The sequence below is a fragment of the Canis lupus genome, chromosome 17 (assembly GCF_003254725.2).
Source record: "Canis lupus dingo isolate Sandy chromosome 17, ASM325472v2, whole genome shotgun sequence".
NCBI lineage: Eukaryota > Metazoa > Chordata > Mammalia > Carnivora > Canidae > Canis > Canis lupus.
In genome coordinates, this window is record NC_064259.1 from 43036005 (window position 1) to 43054992 (window position 18988).

Consider the following 18988-nt stretch of genomic DNA (forward strand, 5'->3'; position numbering starts at 1 on the left):
CCATGTACTTTCAAGTATCAGGGTATCTTTCATTTTTATTGCTGAGTACTATTCTATTGTACAGTTATACTAAAATGTGTTTATATATTCACCTACGTTTTTATATAATTTATATAATTTAAAATAAATTTCTATGGAATTAAATTCCAAATCTTTGTGTAACACATTGTTCTTTTATTTATCTTGTTTAAATATAAGAATGGAATTGCTGGATCATATAAGTAATAATGTTTTGTTTTGCTTTTTAACTGAAGTATAATTGACGTACAATATCTATTAGTTTCAGGTGCACATCAGAGTGGTTAGATATTTTTATACATTACAAAATGACCTCATGTTAAGTCTATTTTCCTTCTGTTACCATACAGTTGTTACAATATTATTGACTGTTCTGTATGCTATACATTACATTCCTGTGGTTTATTTACTCTGTAACTGAATTTTGTACCTCTTAATCCCCTTCATTTATTTTGCTCAGAAGTCAATAGGTTTTATTTTCCTGTATCTATGAGTATGTTTGTTTCTGTTTTTTGTGTGTTTTGTTTGTTCCTTTGTTTTGCTTTAGATTCCACATATAAATGAAATCATACAGTATTTGTCTATCTTTTCCTGACTTATTTCACTTAATGATATCTTCTGGCATCATCCATGTTGTCACAAATGCCAAGATTTTGTTCTTTTTATGGTTGAGTAATATTCCATTTTATATATATACACATCTTTATACATTCATCTACCAATGGACACTTAAATTCCTTCCATATCTTGGTTTTGTAAATAATGCTGTATCAAACATAGGGTATATTTATCTCTTAACTCTTCAAATTGATGTTTTTGTTCTTTCCACCCAGAAGTGGAATTGTTGAATCATTTGGTAGTTCTATTTTTATTTTTTTCAGGAAACTCTATACTGTTTTCTATAGTGATTGTACCAATTTACATTCCGGCCAACAGTATATGAAAGTTCTTTTTTCTCTATATCCTCACCAAAACAAATGTGAGAAGATATTTACAAATCATACATTTGGTTAGAGGTTAAAATCCAAAATATATAAAGTACTTACACAGCTTATATAAAAAAGAAAAAAAAAAAACAAGAAATCTAATTAACAAACAAGCAAAGGACCTCAATAAATCCTTTTTCCAAAGAAGGCATACAAATAGCCAATAGACATATGAAAAGATGCTCAATATCACTCATCATTAAGGAAATGCAAATCAAAACTGCAGCGAGATACTATCTCATACAGGTCATGTTTCATTTTAAAATAGACCATAAAATAATTTTCCAAAATGACTGTACCTTCCATAACAATACTTGGAAATGTATCTTTCATTTTATCCATTCTGGTGAATTGTAATAGAAATACATTATGGGCTAATATCTAATCTTGGAGTAACCTGCATTTGGTCATAGTGTATTATTTTTCTTATGTTGCTGGATTATATTTCCTAACTTTAAAAAATTATTTTAAAATATATGTTCAGGGATCCCTGGGTGGCGCAGCGGTTTGGCACCTGCCTTTGGCCCAGGGCACGATCCTGGAGACCCGGGATCGAATCCCACATCGGGCTCCCAGTGCATGGAGCCTGCTTCTCCCTCTGCCTATGTCTCTGCCTCTCTTTCTCTCTCTCTCTCTTTCTCTCTCTCTCTCTCTCTGTGACTATCATAAATAAATAAAAAATTTAAAAAAATAAAATATATGTTCATGAGGGATAGTGTCATGAAGTTTTGTTGGTTTGTTATCTTTGTTGTCATGTGTCTGCCTGATTTTATTTTTCTTTAATTTTGGTTTCAGAGAAATGCTGGTCTCATAAAATGAGTGGAATTTTCCTTTGTCCTCCATTTTAGTATAAAATTATTTTTAAATTAAAATTTTTAAAATCTTTTGTTTACTCATGAGAGATACAGAGAGAGAGAGAAGAGGGGGGCAGAGACACAGGCAGAGGGAGAAGCAGGCTCCATGCAGGGAGCCCGATGTGGGACTCCATCTCGGGACTCCATCCCGGGACTCCATCCCGGGACTCCATCCCGGGACTCCATCTCAGGACTCCAGGATCACGCCCTGAGCTGAAGGCAGGTGCCAAACTGTTGAGCCACCCAGGGATCCCCATTTCAAATTAATTTTTTAAACACTGGTAGAAATCACAACTGAAATTGCCTCATTCTGAATTTTTCTTTGGGCGCTTTAAAAAAAAACACAACATCAAATACAATTGCTTCAATGCATATAAGGCTATTCAGGTGATCGATTCTTGAAAAAGCTTTGAAGTTAGATTTTTTTACAGAAATTCTCCATTTGATATATGTTTGTAAATTTTTCAACATAAAGTTATTAATATGTCTTTATTATCATTGTATTTGTAAGACTGATATTGATGCCTCTCCTCTTTCTTTCCTGGTGTTGGTAATTTGTGTCTTCTCATTTTTTTCTTGGTCAGTTTGGGTAGGGTTCATAAATTGCACTAGTATTTTTGAAGAAATGACTTAGAAGCCATTGATTCTCTTTATTATTTCTCCTATTTTTGTTTTTATTTTGATAATCCCCTTAAATATAGTTCCTTTGGTCTTAATTTCACTTCATTTTTCCAATTTCTAGAAATATAGATCACCGTATTCTTTACATTTTTCCTAATACAAGCTTTAAAGCTATAAATTTCTCTCTAACCACTACTTTAAATTATTACATAAAATATTATATTTTTATTAGCTTTAGTTACATATACTTTAACATTTATTTATAATGTTTGAAGCATAAAATTCCTTAATGAATTTCCTACCTGATCTTGATTTTTGAAATGGGGATGTTCTATAAATATCAATTAGGTTGAGTTGGTGGATATTCTTTTAAGTCTACTTTTCCTAATTAATTCTCATTGCAATTAAAGTTAAGAAAATTTTAAATAATTGTAAACATAAATTAACCATATCTTAAGTTACCTTATTAATTTAAATTTGTTTAATTTTAATACCAATTACTTAGAAGTAAATATTGAAATCCCTAAATATAATTGGTAATTTGCTTCTTTCCAATTTTTGTTTGGTTAGCACATACTCCACATGTTTGGAAATGGTCTATAATTGAGTGCATATACATTTGGGCTATATATTTTTCATAAATTGATTGTTCTATGATTTAACATTTTTTTCTCCCTGGTAATATTTATTCTCCTGAAGTCTCATTTATAGCATTAAAATATTGACTTGAGCTTTCTTATGCTAGGCATTTTATAGTATAAAACTTTTTGTAATCTTTTACTCTAAATGTATGGTAGGCTGAATAATGGTCCTGAGAAGATGTCCATGGCCTATTATCTGGAACTGGTGAGTATGATACTTTACATTGTAATGGTGCAAATTTGATTAATGAAGAATCCTGAATTTCAGAGATTATTCCTGGATTATTCAGGTCAAGCCAATGTAATCATAAGACTTTTTATAAGAGAGATACAGAACATCCATTTCAAAAAAAGAGTTGAAGATGAAACCAGATATTGGAGTAAAGTACTTTATATGAAGAATGAGCAATGAACAAGAAATGCAAGTAGACTCTGGAAGCTGGAAAAAAGAAAGGGTATAAAAACATTTTTTTAAGTAAAAAACTCAAAATAACATTTGTAAAGCAAAATAGATGGAAGACTTTGATGGTATTACTATTAAGTATTTTTATTCAATAGTGTCATGTTAAAATTAAGTACTTTCTTTCAGTTAAATTAACATATTAAAAACAATTTTAGAGAATATATTTACATTTCTAAATCTGACAAGAAAATATCTAGCATCTGAAAATATAAAGATCAACAAATTAAAAATTAAAAAAGGCAAGACTATCAGTGAAAATCGACAGAAGTTGAAAACTTCAGAGAAAAAACAAAACGTTAAAGACAGTGATTCTTTTTTTTTTAATTTTTTTTTTAATTTATTTTATTTATTTGTGATAGTCACACAGAGAGAGAGAGAGAATGAGGCAGAGACACAGGCAGAGGGAGAAGCAGGCTCCATGCACCGGGAGCCCGACGTGGGATTTGATTCCGGGTCTCCAGGATCGCGCCCCGGGCCAAAGGCAGGCGCCAAACCGCTGCGCCACCCAGGGATCCCGACAGTGATTCTTAATTTTATATATCAACTTCATTGGCCTTGGTGTTCCTAGATTAGATTTTTTTCTGAGTGTATCTGTGAGGATATTTCTCAGTGAGATTAGCATTTGAATTGATGGACTCAGGAAAGAAGACAGCCTTTCACAATGTGTATCCTACAATCCATTGAGGGAGGGCCTGAATAGTATAAAGGGTGGAGGAGGGAGGAATTCATGACTTTTTGCTTCCTGCCTTCCTGCTTGCATTGGGACATCTCATCTTTGTTGGCCTTTAGATTAGGATTTACATAATTGGCTCCCCCCTTGGTTCTCAGGACTTCAAACTTGGAAGGAATTATACCACTGGCTTTCCTGGGTGTCCACCCTTGCAGAGGGCTTATAGATTATGTGGGACTTAGCAGTCTTCATAATCATGTGAGCCAATTTTTCATAATAAATATATATCCAACAAATTACTGATACTCCTTTTCTGGAGAACCCTGACTAATACAAACAGCATATGAAGAGGAGAACATAATTAATTAGCAGGGGGTGTTAAACCTAAAATAGCAAAAAGGATTTTTTTAAATTTTATTTATATTCATGAGAGATACAGAGAGAGAGAGAGAGAGAGAGAGAGAGGCAGAGACACAGGCAGAGGGAGAAGCAGGCTCCATGCAGGGAGCCAGGTGTGGGACTCAATCCTGGGTCTACAGGATCACACCCTAGGCTGAAGGCAGCGCTAAACTACTGAGCCACCCAGGCTGCCCAAAATAGCAAGCTTGTAAAATTTAGAAACTTGGTACAGTCAACAGATGATGCGGACAATAGGGAAACTTCTGCAGCTTAGGTTTATATATTGATGTTACCATTCTGGAGAGTAATCTGATACTAGTCAAATTAAGTATTCTACATCTGCATATGTATTCCAAAGAATTTCTCACAAGGGTCAATAAGCACGTATGTACAACAATATATATACAGTTTGGTTCTTCTGTGAGGACAGGGATTTTATATTATTTTATTTTTTTATTATTTTTTTATAATAAATTTATTTTTTATTGGTGTTCAATTTACCAACATACAGAATAACACCCGGTGCTCATCCTGTCAAGTGCCCCCCTCAGTGCCGGTCACCCATTCACCCCCACGCCCGGCCCTCCTCCCCTTCCACCACACCTAGTTCATTTCCCAGAGTTAGGAGTCTTTATGTTCTGTCTCCCTTTCTGATACTTCCCACACATTTCTTCTCCCTCCCTTATATTCCCTTTCACTATTAATTATATTCCCCAAATGAATTAGACCAAATAATGTTTGTCCTTCTCCAATTGACTTACTTCACTCAGCATAATACCCTCCAGTTCCATCCACCTTGAAGCAAATGGTGGGTATTTGTCGTTTCTAATGCCTGAGTAATATTCCATTGTATACATAAACCACATCTTCTTTATCCATTCATCTTTCGATGGACACCGAGGCTCCTTCCACAGTTTGGCTATTGTGGACATTGCTGCTAGAAACATCGGGGTGCAGGTGTCCCGGCGTTTCATTGCATCTGTATCTTTGGGGTAAATCCCCAACAGTGCAATTGCTGGGTCGTAGGGCAGGTCTATTTTTAACTGTTTGAGGAACCTCCACACAGTTTTCCAGAGTGGCTACACCAGTTCACATTCCCACCAACAGTGTAAGAGGGTTCCCTTTTCTCCGCATCCTCTCCAACATTTGTGGTTTCCTGCCTTGTTAATTTTCCCCATTCTCACTGGTGTGAGGTGGTATCTCATTGTGGTTTTGATTTGTATTTCCCTGATGGCAAGTGATGCAGAGCATTTTCTCATGTGCATGTTGGCCATGTCTATGTCTTCCTCTGTGAGATTTCTGTTCATGTCTTTTGCCCATTTCAAGATTGGATTGTTTGTTTCTTTGGTGTTGAGTTTAATAAGTTCTTTATATCTTGGAAACTAGCCCTTTATCTGATATGTCATTTGCAAATCTTCTCCCATTCTGTAGGTTGTCTTTTAGTTTTGTTGACTGTATCCTTTGCTGTGCAGAAGCTTTTTATCTTGATTAAGTCCCAATAGTTCATTTTTGGTTTTGTTTCCTTTGCCTTCATAGATGTATCTTGCAAGAAGTTGCTGTGGCTGAGTTAAAAAAGGGTGTTGCCTGTGTTCTCCTCTAGGATTTTGATGGACTCTTACCTCACATTTAGATCTTTCATCCATTTTGAGTTTATCTTTGTGTATGGTGCAAGAGAGTGGTCTAGTTTCATTCTTCTGCATGTGGATGTCCAATTTTCCCAGCACAATTTATTGAAGAGACTGTCTTTCTTCCAATGGATAGTCTTTCCTCCTTTATCGAATATTAGTTGACCATAAAGTTCAGGGTCCACTTCTGGGTTCTCTATTCTGTTCCACTGATCTATGTGTCTGTTTTTGTGCCAGTACCACACTGTCTTGATGACCACAGCTTTTGTAGTACAACCTGAAATCTGGCATTGTGATGCCCCCAGCTATGGTTTTCTTTTTTAAAATTCCCCTGGCTATTCGGGTCTTTTCTGATTCCACACAAATCTTAAAATAATTTGTTCTAACTCTCTGCAGAAAGTCCATGGTATTTTGATAGGGATTGCATTAAACGTGTAAATTGCCCTGGGTAACATTGACATTTTCACAATATTAATTCTGCCAATCCATGAGCATGGAGTATTTTTCCATCTCTTTGTGTCTTCCTCAATTTCTTTCAGAAGTGTTCTATAGTTTTTAGGGTATAGATCCTTTACCTCTTTGATTAGGTTTATTCCTAGGTATCTTATGCTTTTGGGTACAACTGTAAATGGGATTGACTCCTTAATTTCTCTTTCTTCAGTCTCATCGTTAGTGTATAGAAATGCCACTGATTTCTGGGATTGATTGTGTATCATGCCATGCTACCAAATTGCTGTATGAGTTCTAATAATCTTGGGGTGGAGGCTTTTGGGTTTTCTATGTAGAGTATCATGTCATCGGTGAAGAGGGAGAGTTTGACTTCTTCTTTGCCAATTTGAATGCCTTAATGTCTTTTTGTTGTCTGATTGCTGAGGCTAGGACTTCCAGTACTATGTTGAATAGCAGTGGTGAGTGTGGACATCCCTGTCTTGTTCCTGATCTTAGGGGAAAGGCTCCCAGTGCTTTCCCATTGAGAATGATATTTGCTGTGGGCTTTTCATAGATGGCTTTTAAGATGCGTCCATTTCTTCTAGATTGCCTAATTTATTGGCGTATAGCTGCTCATAATATGTTTTTAAAATCGTTTGTATTTCCTTGGTGTTGGTAGTGATCTCTCCTTTCTCATTCATGATTTTATTAATTTGAGTCTTCTCTCTCTTCTTTTTAATAAGGCTGGCTAATGGTTTATCTATCTTATTAATTCTTTCAAAGAACCAACTCCTGGTTCTGTTGATCTGTTCCACAGTTCTTCTGGTCTCGATTTCGTTGAGTTCTGCTCGAAAATTAATTAACTCTCTTCTTCTGCTGGGTGTAGGATCTATTTGCTGTTTTTGCTCTAGCTCCTTTAAGTGTAAGGTTAGCTTTTGTATTTGAGTTCTTTCCAGAGTTTGAATGGATGTTTGTATTGCGATGTATTTCCCCCTTAGGACTGCTTTTGCTGCATCCCAAAGATTTTGAACGGTTGTATCTTCATTCTCATTAGTTTCCATGAATCTTTTTAATTCTTCCTTAATTTCCTGGTTGACCCTTTCCTCTTTTAGCAGGATGGTCCTTAACCTCCACGTGTTTGAGGTCCTTCCAAACTTCTTGTTGTGATTTGTTTCTAATTTCAGGGCATTATGGTCTGAGAATATGCAGGGGACGATCCCAATCCTTTGGTATCGGTTCAGATGGAATTTGTGACCCAGTATGTGGTCTATTCTGGAGTAAGTTCCATGTGCACTTGAGAAGAATGTGTATTCAGTTGAGTTTGGATGTAAAGTTCTGTAGATATCTGTGAAATCCATCTGGTCCAGTGTATCATTTAAAGCTCTTGTTTTTTTGGAGATGTTGTGCTCAGAAGACCTATCGAGTATAGCAAGAGCTAGATTGAAGTCACCAAGTATAAGTATTATTATTTAAGTATTTCTTCACTTTGGTTATTATTTGATTGATATATTTGGCAGCTCCCACATTCGGGACATATATATTGAGGATTGTTAAGTCCTCTTGTTGGATAGATCCGTTAAGTATGAGATAGTGTCCCTCTTCATCTCTCACTACAGTCTTCGGGGTAAATTTTAGTTTATCTGATATAAGGATGGCTACCACTGCTTTCTTTTGAGGACCATTTGAGTGGTAAATGGTTCTCCAACGTTTTATTTTCAGGTTGTAGGTGTCCTTCTGTCTAAAATGAGTCTCTTGTAGACAGCAAATAGATGGGTCCTGCTTTTTTATCCAGTCTGAAACCCTGCGCCTTTTGATGGGGTCATTAAGCCCGTTCACGTTCAGAGTTACTATTGAAAGGTAAGAGTTTAGTGTCATCATGATGTCTATTAAGTCCTTGTTTTTGTGGATTGTTCCACTGAACTTCTTCTTAAAGGGGAATTTTAAGAGTCCCCCTTAAAATTTCTTGCAGAGCTGGTTTGGAGGTCACATATTCCTTCAGTTCCTGCCTGTCTTGGAAGCTCTTTTTCTCTCCTTCTATTTTGAATGAGAGTCTTGCTGGATAAAGTATTGTTGGTTGCATGTTCTTCTCATTTAGGGCCCTGAATATATCCTGCTAGCCCTTTCTGGCCTGCCAGGTCTCTGTGGAGAGGTCTGCTGTTACCCTAATACTCCTCCCCATAAAAGTCAGGGATTTCTTGTCTCTTGCTGCTGTAGGATCTTCTCTTTATCTTTGGAATTTGCAAGCTTCACTATTAAATGTCGAGGTGCTGAACGGCTTTTATTTTTATTTTATTTTATTTTTATTATTGATTTTAGGGGGGGAATCTCTCTATTTCCTGGATCTGAATGCCTGTTTCCCTTCCCAGATTAGGAAAGTTTTCAACTATGATTTGTTCAATACATATTCTGGCCCTCTGGCCCTTTCTGCGCCCTCAGGAGCCCCAATTAAATGTAGGTTTTCTTCCTCAGGCTGTCGTTTATTTCCCTTCATCTATCTTCATGTTCTTTTAATTGTTTGTCTTTTTCCTCAGTTTCCCTCTTTGCCATCAATTTGTCTTCTATTTCACTCCCTCCTTCTTCCACCTCCTTAACCCTCCCCGTTAGGACTTCTATTTTGGATTGCATTTCATTCAATTGATTTTTTTTTTCATTCAATTGATTTTTAATTTCTGCCTGATTAGATCTAAATTCTGCAGTCATGAAGTCTCTTGAGTCCTTTAGGCTTTTTTCTAGAGCCACCAGTACCTGTATAATAGTGCTTCTGAATTGGCTTTCTGACACTGAATTGTAATCCAGATTTTGTAACTCTGTGGGAGAGAGGACTGTTTCTGATTCTTTCTTCTGAGGTGAGGTTTTCCTTCTAGTCATTTTGCACAGTGCAGAGTGGCCAAAAACAAGTTGTATTGGGAAAAGGAGAAAAAGAGAGGAGAGAAAGAAGGAAAGAAAAGAGAAAAAGAAAAAAGAAAAAAGGAAAAAAAGGAAAAAGGAAAAGAAAAAGAAAGAAAGGAAAAAAAGGATGGTGGAAGCAATCAGAAATCAAAAAGAAAAAAGAAAAACCACGGGGGAGTATCTTCTGATTCTGTATACTGTAAGTCCCTTGACTTCCTCTGGAACTTGTCCTTCTAGTTGGTCTTCTGGGGGAGGGGCCTGTTGTGCTGATTTTCAGGTGTTAGCACTTGGGGGAGCTGCTCTGCCCCCTACCTGGTGCAGGGCTCAGTGGGGGTTGTTTACCCCGTGAGGCCCCTGGAGGAACAGCCTTAGTGGCGGGGCCAGCTCTGCAGCCCTGGAGTCAGCCCCCGCAGTAACTCCGGAGCTCTCGGTCTGCAGGGCCTGGAGGCTCCGGGGCGGGGCCGCTGATCTGCTCAGCTCGGGGCAGGAGTGTCCTTGCTGTCCTGGGCCCTCCCGGCCTCTCCCTTTCCCGGGGGTAGGCCGGATCCTGGGCTGTGTCCCGGCGCCCTGTGCTCCGGAGCCTGCACTGCTGGTTTCGTGCTCTGGCTGCGCAGTCCCCTCCGCGGAGCCCGCCCGAGCCCCTCCGAGCTGCTCCCGCCCCGCAGCCCCCTCCATGGAGCCACCGCCTGAGCCCCCCGAGCTGCTCCGGTCCCACCGTGCACGCTGCAGCCCTTAGGGAGCTCAGCCACGGGGTGTGGGGCTCTCCCCGGGGCGCAAGTGTCTGTTAGTGTCCCAGGGATCCCGAGGGCATCCCCGCCCTCCTGGGTCCTGCTCCAACTCGCTCCGAGCCCCTTTACCCCCGGAAGGTTGGTGCAGCTCCTGCTTCTCTGGGACGGGGCTCTCCTGTCCTGGGGACACTCACCTAGGCCTTAGCCCAGCTCCTTACGGGGCCCCTCCCCCTTGGAGGCCTTTTGTTTCTTTATTTCTTTTTCCCCGTCTTCCTACCTTGTTAGAAGCGCGAACTCTTCTCACTGTAGCATTCCAGCTGTTCTCTCTTTACATCTCAGGCCAAATTCGTAGATTTTCAGGATGATTTGAAGGTTATCTAGGTAAGTTGGTGGGGACAGGTGACTTGGGGACCCTATTCTTCAGCCATCTTGCCCCTCCTCCAAGGACAGGGATTTTAAATGGAACATATGTGGGACACACATCATGAAATCTTAGTGATCAGAATACTGGACAGGATGCAACATTGAAGAAGAGATGGATCTCACAAGCATAAGCTGGTGTGTTAACGGAAGACACAGAATAAGGCATATGACTTATTTAAATTAAAATACCTTTAAACCTAAAGTACCAGATATTTATTGTGATATATACACAAATGAAAATATACTAAATCCTTAGAATAAAAATTGTCGTTGAGTTGCTGTATGTAAGTTGGGAATATGAACAAAATAGTATTAAAAAAGATGTTGCCATCTTCCTTGTATTCATATATGACTGTGTGACATAGGTCTAGGCAATGGAGAAAGGTAGTGGAAAAGCTTCTTAAAAGGAAGCATAGGAATCTATTATGTATTTTTGTGAAACTGAATTAAAATAAACACTGTCAACCTCCAGAAATCTTATAGCTTGTTAATTGTAGTAAACATAGTCCTTTCTGAAACTACAACAAATGAGGTCAGATTGAGATACTTCTCTTAAAGGCTATCCCAGGATCAGGATATAGGAAGAATTGGAATTACTGAGCTCTGCTATTTGATTACACTAAAATTAAAGTTCAGCAGTGGAAAGATCATGAGTTTTGAAGACATAAAGTATGAGTTCAAATCTCATTCTTCTCAATTGCTGTCTATGTAACCCTAAGAAAATTACATAAACTGCTTCTGCTTTAGTGTCTTCATCCATAATATAAGAAAAATATTATATCTTTACAGCTTTGAGATTTAATAGAGATAATGACCTTAAGATGGTTGGCATTTATTCATTAAAATTTACTTTCTTTCCTATTGAACAAATATCTCATTGTATCAAGGGAAACAATTCAAAAAAGCAAGAAAATTGCCTCTGCACCAGGAAAGGGGCCTCCGGTTAGTTATCTAAGGTAAGATTCAGGCTGACAGTGATGCAATGACCCTTTTCAAATCATGCTGTAGAAGTTAAAGCACCATATGTCATCACAGATGGCATATTGGCAGGAGGGAGCTGTGCTATTTCAAATGACAAAATAGAGTAAGAAATTACTTTAAAAGGTTAACAAGAGTATCTAAAATTCTTAAAATGAAATCTAACACGATCATATATAAAATATTTTGATTTGGATTTTAGAAAACAAGCACATAGGATTGAAAAAGGAGGGATTCATTTGAAAAGTTTTGATTCAAAAGGCCAACATTGGTATTGACCATGTTATCAATTCAAACCAACAAAAAGATGCATATGAAGGTTGTGAATTAATCAAAGGTGGCTACACGTCTGTTTCTCTTTGCTCTCATGATCTTATAAAATGACAGTAAAAATAAACACATAAAAACAAATGAGACGGGAGATAGACTGTCAGTGAGAAGTTTTTGCCTATATGTGGATAAAGTCAATCCAGAAAGCTAGAGACCAGTACTCATAGAAGACAACTGCAGTGAATTGGGGAGGTTCTCTGGATAACCAAAAGAATTACAAAAATGTAACACAAAGAGAAGTGAGAATGGTAGCTGTTGAAATGCTGAATATTGAATTACTCTGCCAGTCTAATCCCTACGTTCTTAGTTCTTATCTCACCACCGCCATTTCTTTACCCATTCTCCAAGTGGAAGAAAGGAGAACCACAACATTTTCACAGCATTATCAAATACTGGCTAGTACTTAAAAAAAAAAAAAAAAAAAAAAAAAAAAGTAACATCCTAAAAAATAATTAGGACTGTCAAAGTAGACTTTGGACTCCTACAGAAATGTATATCCATACTAGAATTCCACCCAGTCTATAGATAAAGTCTCTGCTTTTGACCTTGAAGTAATTGTTTCCAGCTTCAAACCTAACACAAATTAATTCCAAGAAACTTCAAAAAAATTCCCACTCATGGGAGTGTCAAGAGAAAGAAACATAATTCCATGGACAGAATAGTACAGGTACAAATAAGCAATTATCTTTAAAAATAAATTTAAAAAATCAATGCCATTTCAAAAATCTCTTTATATCATTGTGTCAAAAATCTAATTATGTTTTATGGTGAAATATAGAAAATATTTATTTTAGTAATTATAATAATAAATGGAGGGACACATGGGTGGTACTGTCAGTTAAGCATCTGACTCTTGGTTTTAGCTCAGGTCATGATCTCGGGGTCATGAGATGGGATGTTGGGCTCCATGTTCAGTGTGGGGTCTGCTTGAGATTCTCTCTCTTCCTCTCCCTCTACCCCTCCCACTCATGCTCTATTTCTCTCTAAAATACATAAATAAAGCTTAATAATAATAATAGTAAATGAAAAACATATGAAAACAGTATCCATATTTAAAGAAAAACTACCTAGCACAGTTCTGCTTCAAATAATGGCTACCTCATATCAGACTAATTCTCTTACAAATAAAATTTATATATCTGAACAAAATTTTGAAATCGATCACATGAAGGCATTGGAAAATTTCCAAAACCAGGCAGAAACCAGAAGGCAGTTGATGACTGAATGAGGGGCTATGTAATGGCCAGGAACTGTGTTTTGTGGCTTTTATCCAGAAGGAACTCCCCACATGGTTTGGTTGAGGTTGGCATGAAGTCATGTAACTGCATAACTGCTCATGAACAGAGTTGGAGCTTCCTGAAGAGATGAAAAGTAAAGAAGAGGATATTAGAAAGGAGGAAAATGCAGAAAAGTGAACTCCAAAACCTTTGTATAACCTTACTGAAAAACTTTGAGTTCTGAACTTAAACATATGGGGAAATTTCCAGAACTTCCTAAGGGATGCAAAATCTGAAAGGCTAGAACTAATCAACGACTGGTATAAGGTAAAAAGAAGAAATATTTTTAGGTTAATTCCAGCCAAGTTCATTATTTGTTAGAACAAAATCAACACTTTTCAAAATGTCTAAAGTTTATCAATTCACAATGTCATCTACATAATAAAAATTATTAGACATAAATAGAAACAAAAACATAGTGACCTATGTTCAATAGACAAGGTCAACAATTGAAACTGACACAGAGGACAGCCCGGGTGGCTCAGCGGTTTAGCGCCGCCTTCAGCCCAGGGTGTGATCCTGGAGACCCGGGATCAAGTCCCATGTCAGGCTCCCTGCATGATGCCTGCTTCTCCCTCTGCCTGTGTCTCTGTCCCTCTCTCTCTCTCACACACACACACTCTCTCTGTCTCTCATGAATAAATAAAAATCTTTAAAAAAAACTGACACAGAAATAACGCAGATGTTAAAATAAGTGGAAAAAGACTATGATATTGCTTTTGCAAATATGTTGAAGAACCTACAGAAAATTTGTGTAATAATGAATAAACAAATAGGAGATTCCTGCAAAAAAAAGGCAAATATATTTTAAAATAAAGGGAGTTATAGAGTTAAATTTATTAAAATATGAAGTTAAAGTTTTACTGGATGATTTAAATACAGATTAAAATCAGAAGAAAGGTCAGTTAAATGAAGGTAGACCAACAGAAATTATCAAAAAAATAGAGATTTTTTTTTCAATTAGAAGTTTCCAATGACCTGTGTGATTATATAAACCATCTAGTATATGTTGAAATGAAATTAGAGAAAGAAGAAAAAAAGGTAGAAAATATATTTGAAGAATCAATGTCCCCAAACTCCCCAAATTTTTTGATTGGCATAGATTTTACATCCAAGAAATTTAATAAACCCCAACCATTATAAATACAAAGAAAATAACACCTAGGTAGACAGGGTCAAATTTTCAAAATCCAAAAATAAAGAAAATATCATTAAAGCATCCCCAAAGAAGCAATATATTACATTTAGGGGAACTAAAATAAGAAAGGCAGCTACATTTTTTTTAGGAACAATATAAAAGATGAAAATAAAACAAATCTTTATAGTTTGTAAAAAAACAAAACAAAACAAAACAAAAACGTGTTAATTCAAAATTCCAAATCCAGCAGAACTGTCCTTTATATGAAGGCAAAATAAAGGCTTCTTTTGATAAACAAAATAGTATAAATATGCAGCTAGTGGAACTGCACAGCAAATAATGGTGAATAGGTTATTTAAGATAAAGAGAAATAAAACCAGATGGAAACATTGGCATAGGAAGTAATGAGAAGCACTCAAAATGGTATATACAACTCTGTGTTCTGTGGTTTGTAATATGTATATGTATTATACATGAAAACAAGAGCACAAAATACGGGGATTATATCTATCTGTGGCAAGGTTCTTAGATTTTATGTAATAGGGTAAGGGTGTGTTTTTTTAACCTCTAGAGAAATAACTAAAAAATGTAAGAATGCATAGCTACAGAGTCAATAGAAGGAATACACTTGAATAGTAAAAACAAAACAAAACAATGGATTCACCCTAATAAAGGTGAAAAAGAAGGATTAGGTGGAGGAGGATTGGACAAATAGAAATCAAGTAGTAAAATAATAGACCTCAATCCAACAATTTATGTTAATTTTTTGAACTTTTAAGGGTATGAAGACTTAATATAAAAGGCAGAATTAGAATGGATAAAAAAGCTAGAGAAGTATATGCTATTTGCAGGGCCATACTTTGAATTTACAAACTGACAGGATTAAAGCAAAGTAATGAAAAATGAAATGTATCCTGCAATATTAGAAAACTATGATTACAAAAATTGAGGAAAATATTAGGTATCAAAATAAGGAATACTACGACAAATTATAAAGGATAACTATCAGTAAATTTTCCTAGTAAATTCCTAGTAAATTCTCTTAATAACACAACTTAAAAAACAAAAGCTAAAAACCACCTCATAGAACTAAAGGGAATTAGAGATAAATCCAAAATCATAGTTGGAGATTGTAACAAACCCTTTGCTGGGATTAATAAACAGACAAAAAGGCAGCTAGGATATAAAAGAACTAAACAACACTATCAATCACCTGAATCAATTGACTTTTATAAAACACTGCACCCAGTAATTCCAGAATATACATTATGTTCAAGTACACATAGAGTATTAACTAAGGTTGACCACATAAATGGAGATAAAATATATCTCAATAACAGCAAAGATAGAAATATTACAAAGGGTATTTTCTGAAAATAGTATTTTCTGAAAATAGTAAAATAGTTTTAAATTAATATTTATAATAAAGTTTTTAAAAGGCATCATATTTTTGGAAAGTTTAAAATGCAATAGAAAATAGTTTGTGTCTAAAAACAATCACATGAGTCATTATGAAATATTTTGAATCAATTGGTAGTAAAATTACAACATATATCCATTTGTGGAATCCAACTAAAGCAGTGATTAGATGGAAATTTATAGATATAAATTCTTATATTAGAAAAGTAAAGATCTTCTACCTTAAGAAATAAAAAGAAGTAATTTAAATGTAACATAATTAAAACAAAACAATAAAAATAAGAGCATAGAAAACAGAACAGTAACCTAAAAAATAACAAAAGGTTTTTGTAAAAAGATATATTAGCAAAACATATTGAGAGAAAAAGAGCAACAGAGACAGAGAACAAAATTACCAATTCCTGATATAAAAAGAAATATATCAATATTGATCATCCTATAGGCCAAAAGAAACAATGTAGAAAAGAATATCGTTACCACTCTATACCACCTGTGAAAATTCCTTGAAGAACAATTTAACAACTGATATAAAGACATCTTATATCAGTTAAAGAAATTACAGTTTTTATCAGAAGCATCACAAAAAACAGGTTCTTAAGAGTTTACCGTTGAGCTCTCTCATTCCTGGATAATAAAATATCACATTTTTCAGAAAATAGAAAAGAAACTTGAATTCTTTTTATAAAGCCAGCAAACCCTCATATGAAAGCCAAATTGACACATTATAAGAAAAATAATATATCATGACAATAGATTTAAAACTCCTACATATCAAAATATACCCAGCTGTATATATAATGTAAAATAACTTACCACTAAGTGGCATTTGTTCCAAGTGTGGAAGATTGGCTTAAATTTTTAAATCACTTAAAATAATTTACCTATTGAATACAAAGGAGATAGGATTGTTTCAATATATACAGAAAAATCATTTGGCAAAGCTCTGCTTCTATCTATTATTTAAACATCTCAGTAAACTATGAATTGAAGGAAACTTCTGAATATGATAAGACATCCACAAAATACCTAAAGCTAAAATACCTACAGCCATTTTTAAAGGTGGAATATTAAATGCTTCCCCTAAATTCAGGAACAAGGAAGGCTGTGGTGTCCTTTCTCTCTATTTCTGTATAGCCTTGCATTGAGTATACTAGCAATAAGGCCAAAATATAAATAAAATGCATAAAGTTTGAAAAGCAAAAAGTAAAACTATTTCCATTTTCAGAAGGTATGATTAAGGATAAAGAAATCCTTAAGAAATAAACAATTACAAAGAAATTAATTTACTAAGAATGCAGACTACATGGTCAAAAATAAAACTAATTTTTTTCTATATCGTAGCAACAAATATTGGTAAATAACATAAAAACTAAACTACCTTTTAAAGTAAAAAAAACACTCAATGTATATGAATAAAATTAAAAACATGCAAAATTTTTACAATAAAAACTACAAAATGAGAAAATTTTAATAAAAGAGATATGTTTATTTATTTTTTAATTATTATTATTTTTATTTATTTATGATAGTAACAGAGAGAGAGAGAGAGAGAGAGAGAGAGAGGCAGAGACACAGGCAGAGGGAGAAGCAGGCTCCATGCACCGGGAGCCCGACGTGGGATTCGATCCCGAGTCTCCAGGATCATGCCCTGGGCCAAAGGCAGGCGCCAAACTGCTGCGCCACCCAGGGATCCCAAGAGATATGTTTAAAATATGAATGTCTCAACATCATCAGGAACTCAGTTCTCCACTAGTTGATCTATAGATCTAATGCCTTCCAAATCATAATTTCAATAAACTGCTCACAGTTTCTGACAAACTTTTTATAAATGTATATGGAAATGTAAAGGATCCAGACAAAACTTTTATTATTTTACACACATAATAGTGTATGTGTGTATTTCTGTGTGTACACACACACACACACACACACACACACACCAGCAAAGAAAGAATGGCAAAAAAAAATTGCATAAAATATTAACAATTCTTGAATCTAGGTGGAAGTTATTCTGTGTTATTTTTGCCAGTTTTCTCTGAGTTTAAAATTATACCAAAATAAAAATTGCTAAAAGAAAAATAAATTCTGAGTCAAGCTTCTTTCTACATGCATACTCTCCAAAATTTTTTAACATTTATTTTTCTTTATAGCAGTTTTATAATATGTGTACCTTAAACAATAAAGCTAGTAAATTATTTAGTTTTGATTACTTCTATAACTTAATAAAAATGGTTTCATATTATATTTTGTCACGTAACATTCTGTTCCTGTTAATGTTGAGTTCCCACCTTCCTCATACTTAAATGAGTAAATCATATTTACTTTTCTCCTGTTAACTGACGTTTGAATTCTCCATTCTTTGATAATGATAAACAACACTGCTATGAACTTTCTAAAATATTTCATACTTCACTTTACAAGAATTCTGTACATAATATGCCTTAGAAGAATGTTTGTGGGTCCTAGAGTACGTACTTTATCAGGATTACAAAATAATGCAGTGTTAATTCCTGAAGTTGTGATTCCTTTAGACTCCCATATAACAAAGATGCAAAAATGTCAGGACAGTCAATATATCATTTGTAAGTAACTGACTCTACATTTGAAGTGAATAAAGTTGCATCTTTATTTTTCCTAGTACATAAAAATAACTGGAGTGGATTGACCACAGTGTGAGTCTCAACTTTAAATTTTCAGGAGGTAGTTAGGTATATTAGTACCTAATATAATGTCATGTAGACATTAGGTAATATTTTCATAACCTTAAGAGATGAGTTTATCAGTAAGACTCAAAAAAACTAAATTAAGATAATATTGGTATGTCTATATAGTTTTAAATTACAAATTTCTGTGCATCAAAATAAAATATAAAACCAAAAACTCAGAGAAGTTAATCCATTATACAGAGAAAAGAATTAACTAGTATCAAGAATATATAAAGATAATTTGCAAATCAATAGCTTACATAAGGTAGAGGTTTACTTCTTATCACCTAACATTTAGGGATAAATAGCCAGTTCAGAACCAGTAGAAAGTTTTGCTACATCCATTATTCACCCGCCCATGTCTTTTGTTTGTGTTATTATTGCACTCTCATTAC

The 18988-nt window shown here is 35.2% G+C and overlaps 1 long non-coding RNA gene across 7 annotated transcripts in view; it reads left to right on the plus strand.

The window, feature by feature from the left end:
• LOC112664290 (uncharacterized) overlaps window positions 1–18988 on the plus strand; it is a 62675-nt gene that overhangs the window by 37346 nt on the left and 6341 nt on the right. For 5 of the 7 annotated variants that reach the window (XR_003139626.3, XR_003139627.3, XR_003139629.3 and 2 more), the window contains 2 exons: window positions 3277–3325; window positions 11634–11702. The exons of 1 other annotated variant lie outside the window; for it this stretch is intronic. This is a non-coding gene — a long non-coding RNA (uncharacterized LOC112664290). The remainder of the gene's footprint in view (window positions 1–3276; window positions 3326–11633; window positions 11703–18988) is intronic. One more of the 7 variants, XR_003139630.3, reaches the window with a different exon arrangement.